The sequence below is a fragment of the Taudactylus pleione genome, unplaced genomic scaffold (genome assembly GCF_031769625.1).
Source record: "Taudactylus pleione unplaced genomic scaffold, aTauple2 ptg000317l, whole genome shotgun sequence".
NCBI classification, from domain to species: Eukaryota; Metazoa; Chordata; class Amphibia; order Anura; family Myobatrachidae; genus Taudactylus; species Taudactylus pleione.
The window spans coordinates 4,749,006-4,766,114 of NW_028284718.1; the positions used below are offsets into that span (position 1 = coordinate 4,749,006).

The 17,109-nt window shown below is 32.1% G+C and overlaps 6 non-coding genes across 6 annotated transcripts; all 6 read right to left on the reverse strand.

Annotated features, from left to right (window-relative positions):
- Positions 1 to 2,508: 2,508 nt before the first annotated feature.
- On the reverse strand, positions 2,509 to 2,580 carry TRNAP-UGG (transfer RNA proline (anticodon UGG)). Its single transcript has one exon. It is a non-coding gene; the product is annotated as a tRNA-Pro (tRNA).
- A 3,005-nt stretch (positions 2,581 to 5,585) lies between these two features.
- TRNAP-UGG (transfer RNA proline (anticodon UGG)) lies at positions 5,586 to 5,657 on the reverse strand. Its single transcript has one exon. It is a non-coding gene; the product is annotated as a tRNA-Pro (tRNA).
- A 2,159-nt stretch (positions 5,658 to 7,816) lies between these two features.
- Positions 7,817 to 7,888, reverse strand: TRNAP-UGG (transfer RNA proline (anticodon UGG)). Its single transcript has one exon. It is a non-coding gene; the product is annotated as a tRNA-Pro (tRNA).
- A 1,697-nt stretch (positions 7,889 to 9,585) lies between these two features.
- Positions 9,586 to 9,657, reverse strand: TRNAP-UGG (transfer RNA proline (anticodon UGG)). The gene has a single exon. It is a non-coding gene; the product is annotated as a tRNA-Pro (tRNA).
- Positions 9,658 to 13,124: 3,467 nt separating this feature from the next.
- TRNAP-UGG (transfer RNA proline (anticodon UGG)) lies at positions 13,125 to 13,196 on the reverse strand. The gene has a single exon. It is a non-coding gene; the product is annotated as a tRNA-Pro (tRNA).
- Positions 13,197 to 16,664: 3,468 nt separating this feature from the next.
- Positions 16,665 to 16,736, reverse strand: TRNAP-UGG (transfer RNA proline (anticodon UGG)). Its single transcript has one exon. It is a non-coding gene; the product is annotated as a tRNA-Pro (tRNA).
- Between the last annotated feature and the right edge of the window lie 373 nt (positions 16,737 to 17,109).

The following is a 17,109-nucleotide window of genomic DNA, read 5'->3' on the forward strand; positions in this document are numbered from 1 at the left end:
TCTATTGATTTTTCAATTGATTTAATGAAAATAGCTTTTTGTTTTTAAAAACACCATATACATTTATGTAAAAATGAATTTGTAGAATAAATAAAATATTTCCTTATGGTCCAGTAGATAGTTTTCTAAGTATGCATATAGGAAAAGTGCAGAGACAAGATTTGAGAGTGCCTACAGAGTTTGGACTTCTCTCATGGACAAAGCTAAAGACTTGTCATATGCAATGTACAAATCATGCTTCCAGACACAGAAGAAAGGCAAAAGAAAACCTTGCAATTTCATTTTTGAACTTTTTGTGTTTCAAAATGAGACTATTCTTTTAAAACATTCAAAGCTATCTAGACAGTAGGGAACCTGCAGTTTTCCTAATATTCCACAATACAGTTGAAATTTGAATAAGTATGCTCTTATTTTTAGAACAACTAAAATGTTTCCGTAAGATTCTATTGATAGTTTTCTTTGTGTGCTTATTTGGAAAGTGCAGTGACAAGATTTAAAAATGGCTACAGAGTTTGGACTTGTCTGATCGATAAAACCCAAGACTTGTCAAAAGCTATGTGTAAATCATGCATAAATAGAAGAAAGGCAATTGAAAAATGATGAAGGCAAGATTCATAAGTATGTACAAATTCTATTGGGAGTATGGCAAAAACAAAACTCAGTTGATGCTATTGACTTAGCCAATTGAGAAAATCAGATATATATAAACCATGAGATGCACCGTACAAAAGAAATAGAGGGCTCGTCCGGGATTTGAACCTTGGACCTCTCGCAACCAAAGCGAGAATCATACCCCTAGACCAACTAGCCAACTGAGATAAGTGTGGTTTATTTGATTTCTTAACTGTTTTTATGTGAAAATGGTATTCTTTTAATGCAGTCACTAATGTATACAAGGAGGAAATATTAGCATAAATAAATTGTTTCCTAATAGTCAATATTTTTCTAAGTATACTTGCTTGGAAATTGCTGTGCAAAGTTTTATGATGCCCAGCAGAGTTTTTCTGATGGATAAAACCCAAGACATGTCACATGCTATGTTCAGATAAGTACTTACAAATAATTTTAGCAGTTTGACAAAAAACAAAATTCAATTGTGCAAATAAGTAAATCCAATCTATTTTGAGAGTTTTGATAAAACAATATTCAGTTGAAATTCACTCTGGAAATTGACTTCAATAAGATAATGGAACCATGTCAAAGAATCTAAAAATTTGGGCTCGTCCGGGATTTGAACCCGTGACCTCTCGCACCCAAAGTGAGAATGATAGAGTCATCAAGTAAGCATGTTTTATTTGATTTCTTAACTGTTTTTATGTGAAAATTGTATTATTTTAAAGCAGTCACTAATGTATACAAGGTAGAAATATTAGCATAAATAAAATATTTCATAATAGTCAATATTTTTCTAAGTATACTTGCTTGGAAATTGCTGTGCAAAGTTTTATGATGCCCAGCAGAGTTTTTCTGATGGATAAAACCCAAGACATGTCACATGCTATGTGCAGGTAAGTAATTACAAATAATTTTAGCAGTTTGACAAAAAACAAAATTCAATTGTGCAAATAAGTATATCCAATCTATTTTGTGAGTTTTTAAAAAATAATATTCAATTGAAGATTTTACTCAGGAAATTGACTTCAATAAGATAATGGAACGCTGTCAAAGAATCTGAAAATTTGGGCTCATCCATGATTTGAACCTGGGACCTCTCACACCCTAAGCGAGAATCTTAACCCTAGACCAACAAGCCACCTACCTGAACATTTTTCTATTGATTTTTCAATTGATTTAATGAAAATAGCTTTTTGTTTTTAAAAACACCATATACATTTATGTAAAAATGAATTTGTAGAATAAATAAAATATTTCCTTATGGTCCAGTAGATAGTTTTCTAAGTATGCATATAGGAAAAGTGCAGAGACAAGATTTGTGAGTGCCTACAGAGTTTGGACTTCTCTCATGGACAAAGCTAAAGACTTGTCATATGCAATGTACAAATCATGCTTCCAGACACAGAAGAAAGGCAAAAGAAAACCTTGCAATTTCATTTTTGAACTTTTTGTGTTTCAAAATGAGACTATTCTTTTAAAACATTCAAAGCTATCTAGACAGTAGGGAACCTGCAGTTTTGATAATATTCCACAATACAGTTGAAATTTGAATAAGTATGCTCTTATTTTTAGAACAACTAAAATGTTTCCGTAAGATTCTATTGATAGTTTTCTTTGTGTGCTTATTTGGAAAGTGCAGTGACAAGATTTAAAAATGGCTACAGAGTTTGGACTTGTCTGATCGATAAAACCCAAGACTTGTCAAAAGCTATGTGTAAATCATGCATAAATAGAAGAAAGGCAATTGAAAAATGATGAAGGCAAGATTCATAAGTATGTACAAATTCTATTGGGAGTATGGCAAAAACAAAACTCAGTTGATGCTATTGACTTAGCCAATTGAGAAAATCAGATATATATAAACCATGAGATGCAGCGTACAAAAGAAATAGAGGGCTCGTCCGGGATTTGAACCTTGGACCTCTCGCACCCAAAGCGAGAATCATACCCCTAGACCAACGAGCCAACTGAAATAAGTGTGGTTTATTTGATTTCTTAACTGTTTTTATGTGAAAATGGTATTCTTTTAATGCAGTCACTAATGTATACAAGGAGGAAATATTAGCATAAATAAAATGTTTCCTAATAGTCAATATTTTTCTAAGTATACTTGCTTGGAAATTGCTGTGCAAAGTTTTATGATGCCCAGCAGAGTTTTTCTGATGGATAAAACCCAAGACATGTCACATGCTATGTTCAGATAAGTACTTACAAATAATTTTAGCAGTTTGACAAAAAACAAAATTCAATTGTGCAAATAAGTAAATCCAATCTATTTTGAGAGTTTTGATAAAACAATATTCAGTTGAAATTCACTCTGGAAATTGACTTCAATAAGATAATGGAACCATGTCAAAGAATCTAAAAATTTGGGCTTGTCCGGGATTTGAACCCGTGACCTCTCGCACCCAAAGTGAGAATGATAGAGTCATCAAGTAAGCATGTTTGATTTGATTTCTTAACTGTTTTTATGTGAAAATTGTATTATTTTAAAGCAGTCACTAATGTATACAAGGTGGAAATATTAGCATAAATAAAATATTTCCTAATAGTCAATATTTTTCTAAGTATACTTGCTTGGAAATTGCTGTGCAAAGTTTTATGATGCCCAGCAGAGTTTTCTGATGGATAAAACCCAAGACATGTCACATGCTATGTGCAGGTAAGTAATTACAAATAATTTTAGCAGTTTGACAAAAAACAAAATTCAATTGTGCAAATAAGTAAATCCAATCTATTTTGTGAGTTTTTAAAAAATAATATTCATTTGAAGATTTTACTCAGGAAATTGTCTTCAATAAGATAATGGAACTATGTCAGAGAATCTGAAAATTTGGGTTCATCCATGATTTGAACCTGGGACCTCTCACACTCTAAGCGAGAATCTTACCCCTAGACCAACAAGCCACCTACCTGAACATTTTTCTCTTGATTTTTCAATTGATTTAATGAAAATAGCTTTTTGTTTTTAAAAACACCATATACATTTATGTAAAAATGAATTTGTAGAATAAAATAAAATATTTCCTTATGGTCCAGTAGATAGTTTTCTAAGTATGCATACAGGAAAAGTGCAGGGACAAGATTTGTGAGTGCCTCCAGAGTTTGGACTTCTCTCATGGACGAAGCTAAAGACTTGTCATATGCAATGTACAAATCATGCTTCCAGACACAGAAGAAAGGCAAAAGAAAACCTTGCAATTTCATTTTTGAACTTTTTGTGTTTCAAAATGAGACTATTCTTTTAAAACATTCAAAGCTATCTAGACAGTAGGGAACCTGCAGTTTTCCTAATATACCACAATACAGTTGAAATTTGAATAAGTATGCTCTTATTTTTAGAACAACTAAAATGTTTCCGTGAGATTCTATTGATAGTTTTCTTTGTGTGCTTATTTGGAAAGTGCAGTGACAAGATTTAAAAATGGCTACAGAGTTTGGACTTGTCTGATCGATAAAACCCAAGACTTGTCAAAAGCTATGTGTAAATCATGCATAAATAGAAGAAAGGCAATTGAAAAATGATGAAGGCAAGATTCATAAGTATGTACAAATTCTATTGGGAGTATGGCAAAAACAAAACTCAGTTGATGCTATTGACTTAGCCAATTGAGAAAATCAGATATATATAAACCATGAGATGCACCGTACAAAAGAAATAGAGGGCTCGTCCGGGATTTGAACCTTGGACCTCTCACAACCAAAGCGAGAATCATACCCCTAGACCAACTAGCCAACTGAGATAAGTGTGGTTTATTTGATTTCTTAACTGTTTTTATGTGAAAATGGTATTCTTTTAATGCAGTCACTAATGTATACAAGGAGGAAATATTAGCATAAATAAATTGTTTCCTAATAGTCAATATTTTTCTAAGTATACTTGCTTGGAAATTGCTGTGCAAAGTTTTATGATGCCCAGCAGAGTTTTTCTGATGGATAAAACCCAAGACATGTCACATGCTATGTGCAGGTAAGTAATTACAAATAATTTTAGCAGTTTGACAAAAAACAAAATTCAATTGTGCAAATAAGTAAATCCAATCTATTTTGAGAGTTTTTAAAAAATAATATTCATTTGAAGATTTTACTCAGGAAATTGTATTCAATAAGATAATGGAACTATGTCAAAGAATCTGAAAATTTGGGCTCGTCCATGATTTGAACCTGGGACCTCTCACACTCTAAGCGAGAATCTTAACCCTAGACCAACAAGCCACCTACCTGAACATTTTTCTATTGATTTTTCAATTGATTTAATGAAAATAGCTTTTTGTTTTTAAAAACACCATATACATTTATGTAAAAATGAATTTGTAGAATAAATAAAATATTTCCTTATGGTCCAGTAGATAGTTTTCTAAGTATGCATATAGGAAAAGTGCAGAGACAAGATTTGTGAGTGCCTACAGAGTTTGGACTTCTCTCATGGACAAAGCTAAAGACTTGTCATATGCAATGTACAAATCATGCTTCCAGACACAGAAGAAAGGCAAAAGAAAACCTTGCAATTTCATTTTTGAACTTTTTGTGTTTCAAAATGAGACTATTCTTTTAAAACATTCAAAGCTATCTAGACAGTAGGGAACCTGCAGTTTTCCTAATATTCCACAATACAGTTGAAATTTGAATAAGTATGCTCTTATTTTTAGAACAACTAAAATGTTTCCGTAAGATTCTATTGATAGTTTTCTTTGTGTGCTTATTTGGAAAGTGCAGTGACAAGATTTAAAAATGGCTACAGAGTTTGGACTTGTCTGATCGATAAAACCCAAGACTTGTCAAAAGCTATGTGTAAATCATGCATAAATAGAAGAAAGGCAATTGAAAAATGATGAAGGCAAGATTCATAAGTATGTACAAATTCTATTGGGAGTATGGCAAAAACAAAACTCAGTTGATGCTATTGACTTAGCCAATTGAGAAAATCAGATATATATAAACCATGAGATGCAGTGTACAAAAGAAATAGAGGGCTCGTCCGGGATTTGAACCTTGGACCTCTCGCACCCAAAGCGAGAATCATACCCCTAGACCAACGAGCCAACTGAAATAAGTGTGGTTTATTTGATTTCTTAACTGTTTTTATGTGAAAATGGTATTCTTTTAATGCAGTCACTAATGTATACAAGGAGGAAATATTAGCATAAATAAAATGTTTCCTAATAGTCAATATTTTTCTAAGTATACTTGCTTGGAAATTGCTGTGCAAAGTTTTATGATGCCCAGCAGAGTTTTCTGATGGATAAAACCCAAGACATGTCACATGCTATGTTCAGATAAGTACTTACAAATAATTTTAGCAGTTTGACAAAAAACAAAATTCAATTGTGCAAATAAGTAAATCCAATCTATTTTGAGAGTTTTGATAAAACAATATTCAGTTGAAATTCACTCTGGAAATTGACTTCAATAAGATAATGGAACCATGTCAAAGAATCTAAAAATTTGGGCTTGTCCGGGATTTGAACCCGTGACCTCTCGCACCCAAAGTGAGAATGATAGAGTCATCAAGTAAGCATGTTTGATTTGATTTCTTAACTGTTTTTATGTGAAAATTGTATTATTTTAAAGCAGTCACTAATGTATACAAGGTGGAAATATTAGCATAAATAAAATATTTCCTAATAGTCAATATTTTTCTAAGTTTACTTGCTTGGAAATTGCTGTGCAAAGTTTTATGATGCCCAGCAGAGTTTTCTGATGGATAAAACCCAAGACATGTCACATGCTATGTGCAGGTAAGTAATTACAAATAATTTTAGCAGTTTGACAAAAAACAAAATTCAATTGTGCAAATAAGTAAATCCAATCTATTTTGAGAGTTTTGATAAAACAATATTCAGTTGAAATTCACTCTGGAAATTGACTTCAATAAGATAATGGAACCATGTCAAAGAATCTAAAAATTTGGGCTCGTCCGGGATTTGAACCCGTGACCTCTCGCACCCAAAGTGAGAATGATAGAGTCATCAAGTAAGCATGTTTTATTTGATTTCTTAACTGTTTTTATGTGAAAATTGTATTATTTTAAAGCAGTCACTAATGTATACAAGGTAGAAATATTAGCATAAATAAAATATTTCATAATAGTCAATATTTTTCTAAGTATACTTGCTTGGAAATTGCTGTGCAAAGTTTTATGATGCCCAGCAGAGTTTTTCTGATGGATAAAACCCAAGACATGTCACATGCTATGTGCAGGTAAGTAATTACAAATAATTTTAGCAGTTTGACAAAAAACAAAATTCAATTGTGCAAATAAGTAAATCCAATCTATTTTGAGAGTTTTTAAAAAATAATATTCATTTGAAGATTTTACTCAGGAAATTGTATTCAATAAGATAATGGAACTATGTCAAAGAATCTGAAAATTTGGGCTCGTCCATGATTTGAACCTGGGACCTCTCACACTCTAAGCGAGAATCTTAACCCTAGACCAACAAGCCACCTACCTGAACATTTTTCTATTGATTTTTCAATTGATTTAATGAAAATAGCTTTTTGTTTTTAAAAACACCATATACATTTATGTAAAAATGAATTTGTAGAATAAATAAACTATTTCCTTATGGTCCAGTAGATAGTTTTCTAAGTATGCATACAGGAAAAGTGCAGGGACAAGATTTGTGAGTGCCTCCAGAGTTTGGACTTCTCTCATGGACGAAGCTAAAGACTTGTCATATGCAATGATCAAATCATGCTTCCAGATACAGAAGAAAGGCAAAAGAAAACCTTGCAATTTCATTTTTGAACTTTTTGTGTTTCAAAATGAGACTATTCTTTTAAAACATTCAAAGCTATCTAGACAGTAGGGAACCTGCAGTTTTCCTAATATACCACAATACAGTTGAAATTTGAATAAGTATGCTCTTATTTTTAGAACAACTAAAATGTTTCCGTGAGATTCTATTGATAGTTTTCTTTGTGTGCTTATTTGGAAAGTGCAGTGACAAGATTTAAAAATGGCTACAGAGTTTGGACTTGTCTGATCGATAAAACCCAAGACTTGTCAAAAGCTATGTGTAAATCATGCATAACTAGAAGAAAGGCAATTGAAAAATGATGAAGGCAAGATTCATAAGTATGTACAAATTCTATTGGGAGTATGGCAAAAACAAAACTCAGTTGATGCTATTAACTTAGCCAATTGAGAAAATCAGATATATATAAACCATGAGAAGCACCGTAAAAAAGAAATAGAGGGCTCGTCCGGGATTTGAACCCGGGACCTCTCGCACCCAAAGCGAGAATCATACCCCTAGACTAACGAGCCAACTGAAACAAGTCTGTTTTATTTGATTTCTTAACTATTTTATGTGAAAATGGTGTTCTTTTAAAGCAGTCACTAATGTATACAAGGAGGAAAAATTAGCATAAATAAAATATTTCCTAATAATCAATATTTTTCTAAGTATACTTGCTTGGAAATTGCTGTGCAAAGTTTTATGATGCCCAGCAGAGTTTTTCTGATGGATAAAACCCAAGACATGTCACATGCTATGTTCAGATAAGTACTTACAAATAATTTTAGCAGTTTGACAAAAAACAAAATTCAATTGTGCAAATAAGTAAATCCAATCTATTTTGAGAGTTTTGCAAAAACAATATTCAGTTGAAATTCACTCTGGAAATTGACTTCAATAAGATAATGGAACCATGTCAAAGAATCTAAAAATTTGGGCTCGTCCGGGATTTGAACCCGTGACCTCTCGCACCCAAAGTGGGAATGATAGAGTCATCAAGTAAGCATGTTTTATTTGATTTCTTAACTGTTTTTATGTGAAAATTGTATTATTTTAAAGCAGTCACTAATGTATACAAGGTGGAAATATTAGCATAAATAAAATATTTCCTAATAGTCAAAATTTTTCTAAGTATACTTGCTTGGAAATTGCTGTGCAAAGTTTTATGATGCCCAGCAGAGTTTTTCTGATGGATAAAACCCAAGACATGTCACATGCTATGTGCAGGTAAGTAATTACAAATAATTTTAGCAGTTTGACAAAAAACAAAATTCAATTGTGCAAATAAGTAAATCCAATCTATTTTGAGAGTTTTTAAAAAATAATATTCATTTGAAGATTTTACTCAGGAAATTGTATTCAATAAGATAATGGAACTATGTCAAAGAATCTGAAAATTTGGGCTCGTCCATGATTTGAACCTGGGACCTCTCACACTCTAAGCGAGAATCTTAACCCTAGACCAACAAGCCACCTACCTGAACATTTTTCTATTGATTTTTCAATTGATTTAATGAAAATAGCTTTTTGTTTTTAAAAACACCATATACATTTATGTAAAAATGAATTTGTAGAATAAATAAAATATTTCCTTATGGTCCAGTAGATAGTTTTCTAAGTATGCATATAGGAAAAGTGCAGGGACAAGATTTGTGAGTGCCTACAGAGTTTGGACTTCTCTCATGGACAAAGCTAAAGACTTGTCATATGCAATGTACAAATCATGCTTCCAGACACAGAAGAAAGGCAAAAGAAAACCTTGCAATTTCATTTTTGAACTTTTTGTGTTTCAAAATGAGACTATTCTTTTAAAACATTCAAAGCTATCTAGACAGTAGGGAACCTGCAGTTTTCCTAATATTCCACAATACAGTTGAAATTTGAATAAGTATGCTCTTATTTTTAGAACAACTAAAATGTTTCCGTAAGATTCTATTGATAGTTTTCTTTGTGTGCTTATTTGGAAAGTGAAGTGACAAGATTTAAAAATGGCTACAGAGTTTGGACTTGTCTGATCGATAAAACCCAAGACTTGTCAAAAGCTATGTGTAAATCATGCATAAATAGAAGAAAGGCAATTGAAAAATGATGAAGGCAAGATTCATAAGTATGTACAAATTCTGTTGGGAGTATGGCAAAAACAAAACTCAGTTGATGCTATTGACTTAGCCAATTGAGAAAATCAGATATATATAAACCATGAGATGCAGCGTACAAAAGAAATAGAGGGCTCGTCCGGGATTTGAACCTTGGACCTCTCGCACCCAAAGCGAGAATCATACCCCTAGACCAACGAGCCAACTGAAATAAGTGTGGTTTATTTGATTTCTTAACTGTTTTTATGTGAAAATGGTATTCTTTTAATGCAGTCACTAATGTATACAAGGAGGAAATATTATCATAAATAAAATGTTTCCTAATAGTCAATATTTTTCTAAGTATACTTGCTTGGAAATTGCTGTGCAAAGTTTTATGATGCCCAGCAGAGTTTTTCTGATGGATAAAACCCAAGACATGTCACATGCTATGTTCAGATAAGTACTTACAAATAATTTTAGCAGTTTGACAAAAAACAAAATTCAATTGTGCAAATAAGTAAATCCAATCTATTTTGAGAGTTTTGATAAAACAATATTCAGTTGAAATTCACTCTGGAAATTGACTTCAATAAGATAATGGAACCATGTCAAAGAATCTAAAAATTTGGGCTTGTCCGGGATTTGAACCCGTGACCTCTCGCACCCAAAGTGAGAATGATAGAGTCATCAAGTAAGAATGTTTGATTTGATTTCTTAACTGTTTTTATGTGAAAATTGTATTATTTTAAAGCAGTCACTAATGTATACAAGGTGGAAATATTAGCATAAATAAAATATTTCCTAATAGTCAATATTTTTCTAAGTATACTTGCTTGGAAATTGCTGTGCAAAGTTTTATGATGCCCAGCAGAGTTTTCTGATGGATAAAACCCAAGACATGTCACATGCTATGTGCAGGTAAGTAATTACAAATAATTTTAGCAGTTTGACAAAAAACAAAATTCAATTGTGCAAATAAGTAAATCCAATCTATTTTGTGAGTTTTTAAAAAATAATATTCATTTGAAGATTTTACTCAGGAAATTGTCTTCAATAAGATAATGGAACTATGTCAGAGAATCTGAAAATTTGGGCTCATCCATGATTTGAACCTGGGACCTCTCACACTCTAAGCGAGAATCTTACCCCTAGACCAACAAGCCACCTACCTGAACATTTTTCTCTTGATTTTTCAATTGATTTAATGAAAATAGCTTTTTGTTTTTAAAAACACCATATACATTTATGTAAAAATGAATTTGTAGAATAAATAAAATATTTCCTTATGGTCCAGTAGATAGTTTTCTAAGTATGCATACAGGAAAAGTGCAGGGACAAGATTTGTGAGTGCCTCCAGAGTTTGGACTTCTCTCATGGACGAAGCTAAAGACTTGTCATATGCAATGTACAAATCATGCTTCCAGACACAGAAGAAAGGCAAAAGAAAACCTTGCAATTTCATTTTTGAACTTTTTGTGTTTCAAAATGAGACTACTCTTTTAAAACATTCAAAGCTATCTAGACAGTAGGGAACCTGCAGTTTTCCTAATATACCACAATACAGTTGAAATTTGAATAAGTATGCTCTTATTTTTAGAACAACTAAAATGTTTCCGTGAGATTCTATTGATAGTTTTCTTTGTGTGCTTATTTGGAAAGTGCAGTGACAAGATTTAAAAATGGCTACAGAGTTTGGACTTGTCTGATCGATAAAACCCAAGACTTGTCAAAAGCTATGTGTAAATCATGCATAAATAGAAGAAAGGCAATTGAAAAATGATGAAGGCAAGATTCATAAGTATGTACAAATTCTATTGGGAGTATAGCAAAAACAAAACTCAGTTGATGCTATTGACTTAGCCAATTGAGAAAATCAGATATATATAAACCATGAGATGCACCGTACAAAAGAAATAGAGGGCTCATCCGGGATTTGAACCTTGGACCTCTCGCAACCAAAGCGAGAATCATACCCCTAGACCAACTAGCCAACTGAGATAAGTGTGGTTTATTTGATTTCTTAACTGTTTTTATGTGAAAATGGTATTCTTTTAATGCAGTCACTAATGTATACAAGGAGGAAATATTAGCATAAATAAAATGTTTCCTAATAGTCAATATTTTTCTAAGTATACTTGCTTGGAAATTGCTGTGCAAAGTTTTATGATGCCCAGCAGAGTTTTTCTGATGGATAAAACCCAAGACATGTCACATGCTATGTTCAGATAAGTACTTACAAATAATTTTAGCAGTTTGACAAAAAACAAAATTCAATTGTGCAAATAAGTAAATCCAATCTATTTTGAGAGTTTTGATAAAACAATATTCAGTTGAAATTCACTCTGGAAATTGACTTCAATAAGATAATGGAACCATGTCAAAGAATCTAAAAATTTGGGCTCGTCCGGGATTTGAACCCGTGACCTCTCGCACCCAAAGTGAGAATGATAGAGTCATCAAGTAAGCATGTTTTATTTGATTTCTTAACTGTTTTTATGTGAAAATTGTATTATTTTAAAGCAGTCACTAATGTATACAAGGTAGAAATATTAGCATAAATAAAATATTTCATAATAGTCAATATTTTTCTAAGTATACTTGCTTGGAAATTGCTGTGCAAAGTTTTATGATGCCCAGCAGAGTTTTTCTGATGGATAAAACCCAAGACATGTCACATGCTATGTGCAGGTAAGTAATTACAAATAATTTTAGCAGTTTGACAAAAAACAAAATTCAATTGTGCAAATAAGTATATCCAATCTATTTTGTGAGTTTTTAAAAAATAATATTCAATTGAAGATTTTACTCAGGAAATTGACTTCAATAAGATAATGGAACGCTGTCAAAGAATCTGAAAATTTGGGCTCATCCATGATTTGAACCTGGGACCTCTCACACCCTAAGCGAGAATCTTAACCCTAGACCAACAAGCCACCTACCTGAACATTTTTCTATTGATTTTTCAATTGATTTAATGAAAATAGCTTTTTGTTTTTAAAAACACCATATACATTTATGTAAAAATGAATTTGTAGAATAAATAAAATATTTCCTTATGGTCCAGTAGATAGTTTTCTAAGTATGCATATAGGAAAAGTGCAGAGACAAGATTTGTGAGTGCCTACAGAGTTTGGACTTCTCTCATGGACAAAGCTAAAGACTTGTCATATGCAATGTACAAATCATGCTTCCAGACACAGAAGAAAGGCAAAAGAAAACCTTGCAATTTCATTTTTGAACTTTTTGTGTTTCAAAATGAGACTATTCTTTTAAAACATTCAAAGCTATCTAGACAGTAGGGAACCTGCAGTTTTCCTAATATTCCACAATACAGTTGAAATTTGAATAAGTATGCTCTTATTTTTAGAACAACTAAAATGTTTCCGTAAGATTCTATTGATAGTTTTCTTTGTGTGCTTATTTGGAAAGTGCAGTGACAAGATTTAAAAATGGCTACAGAGTTTGGACTTGTCTGATCGAAAAAACCCAAGACTTGTCAAAAGCTATGTGTAAATCATGCATAAATAGAAGAAAGGCAATTGAAAAATGATGAAGGCAAGATTCATAAGTATGTACAAATTCTATTGGGAGTATGGCAAAAACAAAACTCAGTTGATGCTATTGACTTAGCCAATTGAGAAAATCAGATATATATAAACCATGAGATGCAGCGTACAAAAGAAATAGAGGGCTCGTCCGGGATTTGAACCTTGGACCTCTCGCACCCAAAGCGAGAATCATACCCCTAGACCAACGAGCCAACTGAAATAAGTGTGGTTTATTTGATTTCTTAACTGTTTTTATGTGAAAATGGTATTCTTTTAATGCAGTCACTAATGTATACAAGGAGGAAATATTAGCATAAATAAAATGTTTCCTAATAGTCAATATTTTTCTAAGTATACTTGCTTGGAAATTGCTGTGCAAAGTTTTATGATGCCCAGCAGAGTTTTTCTGATGGATAAAACCCAAGACATGTCACATGCTATGTTCAGATAAGTACTTACAAATAATTTTAGCAGTTTGACAAAAAACAAAATTCAATTGTGCAAATAAGTAAATCCAATCTATTTTGAGAGTTTTGATAAAACAATATTCAGTTGAAATTCACTCTGGAAATTGACTTCAATAAGATAATGGAACCATGTCAAAGAATCTAAAAATTTGGGCTTGTCCGGGATTTGAACCCGTGACCTCTCGCACCCAAAGTGAGAATGATAGAGTCATCAAGTAAGCATGTTTGATTTGATTTCTTAACTGTTTTTATGTGAAAATTGTATTATTTTAAAGCAGTCACTAATGTATACAAGGTGGAAATATTAGCATAAATAAAATATTTCCTAATAGTCAATATTTTTCTAAGTAGACTTGCTTGGAAATTGCTGTGCAAAGTTTTATGATGCCCAGCAGAGTTTTCTGATGGATAAAACCCAAGACATGTCACATGCTATGTGCAGGTAAGTAATTACAAATAATTTTAGCAGTTTGACAAAAAACAAAATTCAATTGTGCAAATAAGTAAATCCAATCTATTTTGTGAGTTTTTAAAAAATAATATTCATTTGAAGATTTTACTCAGGAAATTGTCTTCAATAAGATAATGGAACTATGTCAGAGAATCTGAAAATTTGGGTTCATCCATGATTTGAACCTGGGACCTCTCACACTCTAAGCGAGAATCTTACCCCTAGACCAACAAGCCACCTACCTGAACATTTTTCTCTTGATTTTTCAATTGATTTAATGAAAATAGCTTTTTGTTTTTAAAAACACCATATACATTTATGTAAAAATGAATTTGTAGAATAAAATAAAATATTTCCTTATGGTCCAGTAGATAGTTTTCTAAGTATGCATACAGGAAAAGTGCAGGGACAAGATTTGTGAGTGCCTCCAGAGTTTGGACTTCTCTCATGGACGAAGCTAAAGACTTGTCATATGCAATGTACAAATCATGCTTCCAGACACAGAAGAAAGGCAAAAGAAAACCTTGCAATTTCATTTTTGAACTTTTTGTGTTTCAAAATGAGACTATTCTTTTAAAACATTCAAAGCTATCTAGACAGTAGGGAACCTGCAGTTTTCCTAATATACCACAATACAGTTGAAATTTGAATAAGTATGCTCTTATTTTTAGAACAACTAAAATGTTTCCGTGAGATTCTATTGATAGTTTTCTTTGTGTGCTTATTTGGAAAGTGCAGTGACAAGATTTAAAAATGGCTACAGAGTTTGGACTTGTCTGATCGATAAAACCCAAGACTTGTCAAAAGCTATGTGTAAATCATGCATAAATAGAAGAAAGGCAATTGAAAAATGATGAAGGCAAGATTCATAAGTATGTACAAATTCTATTGGGAGTATGGCAAAAACAAAACTCAGTTGATGCTATTGACTTAGCCAATTGAGAAAATCAGATATATATAAACCATGAGATGCACCGTACAAAAGAAATAGAGGGCTCGTCCAGGATTTGAACCTTGGACCTCTCGCAACCAAAGCGAGAATCATACCCCTAGACCAACTAGCCAACTGAGATAAGTGTGGTTTATTTGATTTCTTAACTGTTTTTATGTGAAAATGGTATTCTTTTAATGCAGTCACTAATGTATACAAGGAGGAAATATTAGCATAAATAAATTGTTTCCTAATAGTCAATATTTTTCTAAGTATACTTGCTTGGAAATTGCTGTGCAAAGTTTTATGATGCCCAGCAGAGTTTTTCTGATGGATAAAACCCAAGACATGTCACATGCTATGTTCAGATAAGTACTTACAAATAATTTTAGCAGTTTGACAAAAAACAAAATTCAATTGTGCAAATAAGTAAATCCAATCTATTTTGAGAGTTTTGATAAAACAATATTCAGTTGAAATTCACTCTGGAAATTGACTTCAATAAGATAATGGAACCATGTCAAAGAATCTAAAAATTTGGGCTCGTCCGGGATTTGAACCCGTGACCTCTCGCACCCAAAGTGAGAATGATAGAGTCATCAAGTAAGCATGTTTTATTTGATTTCTTAACTGTTTTTATGTGAAAATTGTATTATTTTAAAGCAGTCACTAATGTATACAAGGTAGAAATATTAGCATAAATAAAATATTTCATAATAGTCAATATTTTTCTAAGTATACTTGCTTGGAAATTGCTGTGCAAAGTTTTATGATGCCCAGCAGAGTTTTTCTGATGGATAAAACCCAAGACATGTCACATGCTATGTGCAGGTAAGTAATTACAAATAATTTTAGCAGTTTGACAAAAAACAAAATTCAATTGTGCAAATAAGTAAATCCAATCTATTTTGAGAGTTTTTAAAAAATAATATTCATTTGAAGATTTTACTCAGGAAATTGTATTCAATAAGATAATGGAACTATGTCAAAGAATCTGAAAATTTGGGCTCGTCCATGATTTGAACCTGGGACCTCTCACACTCTAAGCGAGAATCTTAACCCTAGACCAACAAGCCACCTACCTGAACATTTTTCTATTGATTTTTCAATTGATTTAATGAAAATAGCTTTTTGTTTTTAAAAACACCATATACATTTATGTAAAAATGAATTTGTAGAATAAATAAAATATTTCCTTATGGTCCAGTAGATAGTTTTCTAAGTATGCATACAGGAAAAGTGCAGGGACAAGATTTGTGAGTGCCTCCAGAGTTTGGACTTCTCTCATGGACGAAGCTAAAGACTTGTCATATGCAATGATCAAATCATGCTTCCAGATACAGAAGAAAGGCAAAAGAAAACCTTGCAATTTCATTTTTGAACATTTTGTGTTTCAAAATGAGACTATTCTTTTAAAACATTCAAAGCTATCTAGACAGTAGGGAACCTGCAGTTTTCCTAATATACCACAATACAGTTGAAATTTGAATAAGTATGCTCTTATTTTTAGAACAACTAAAATGTTTCCGTGAGATTCTATTGATAGTTTTCTTTGTGTGCTTATTTGGAAAGTGCAGTGACAAGATTTAAAAATGGCTACAGAGTTTGGACTTGTCTGATCGATAAAACCCAAGACTTGTCAAAAGCTATGTGTAAATCATGCATAACTAGAAGAAAGGCAATTGAAAAATGATGAAGGCAAGATTCATAAGTATGTACAAATTCTATTGGGAGTATGGCAAAAACAAAACTCAGTTGATGCTATTAACTTAGCCAATTGAGAAAATCAGATATATATAAACCATGAGAAGCACCGTAAAAAAGAAATAGAGGGCTCGTCCGGGATTTGAACCCGGGACCTCTCGCACCCAAAGCGAGAATCATACCCCTAGACTAACGAGCCAACTGAAACAAGTCTGTTTTATTTGATTTCTTAACTATTTTATGTGAAAATGGTGTTCTTTTAAAGCAGTCACTAATGTATACAAGGAGGAAAAATTAGCATAAATAAAATATTTCCTAATAATCAATATTTTTCTAAGTATACTTGCTTGGAAATTGCTGTGCAAAGTTTTATGATGCCCAGCAGAGTTTTTCTGATGGATAAAACCCAAGACATGTCACATGCTATGTTCAGATAAGTACTTACAAATAATTTTAGCAGTTTGACAAAAAACAAAATTCAATTGTGCAAATAAGTAAATCCAATCTATTTTGAGAGTTTTGAAAAAACAATATTCAGTTGAAATTCACTCTGGAAATTGACTTCAATAAGA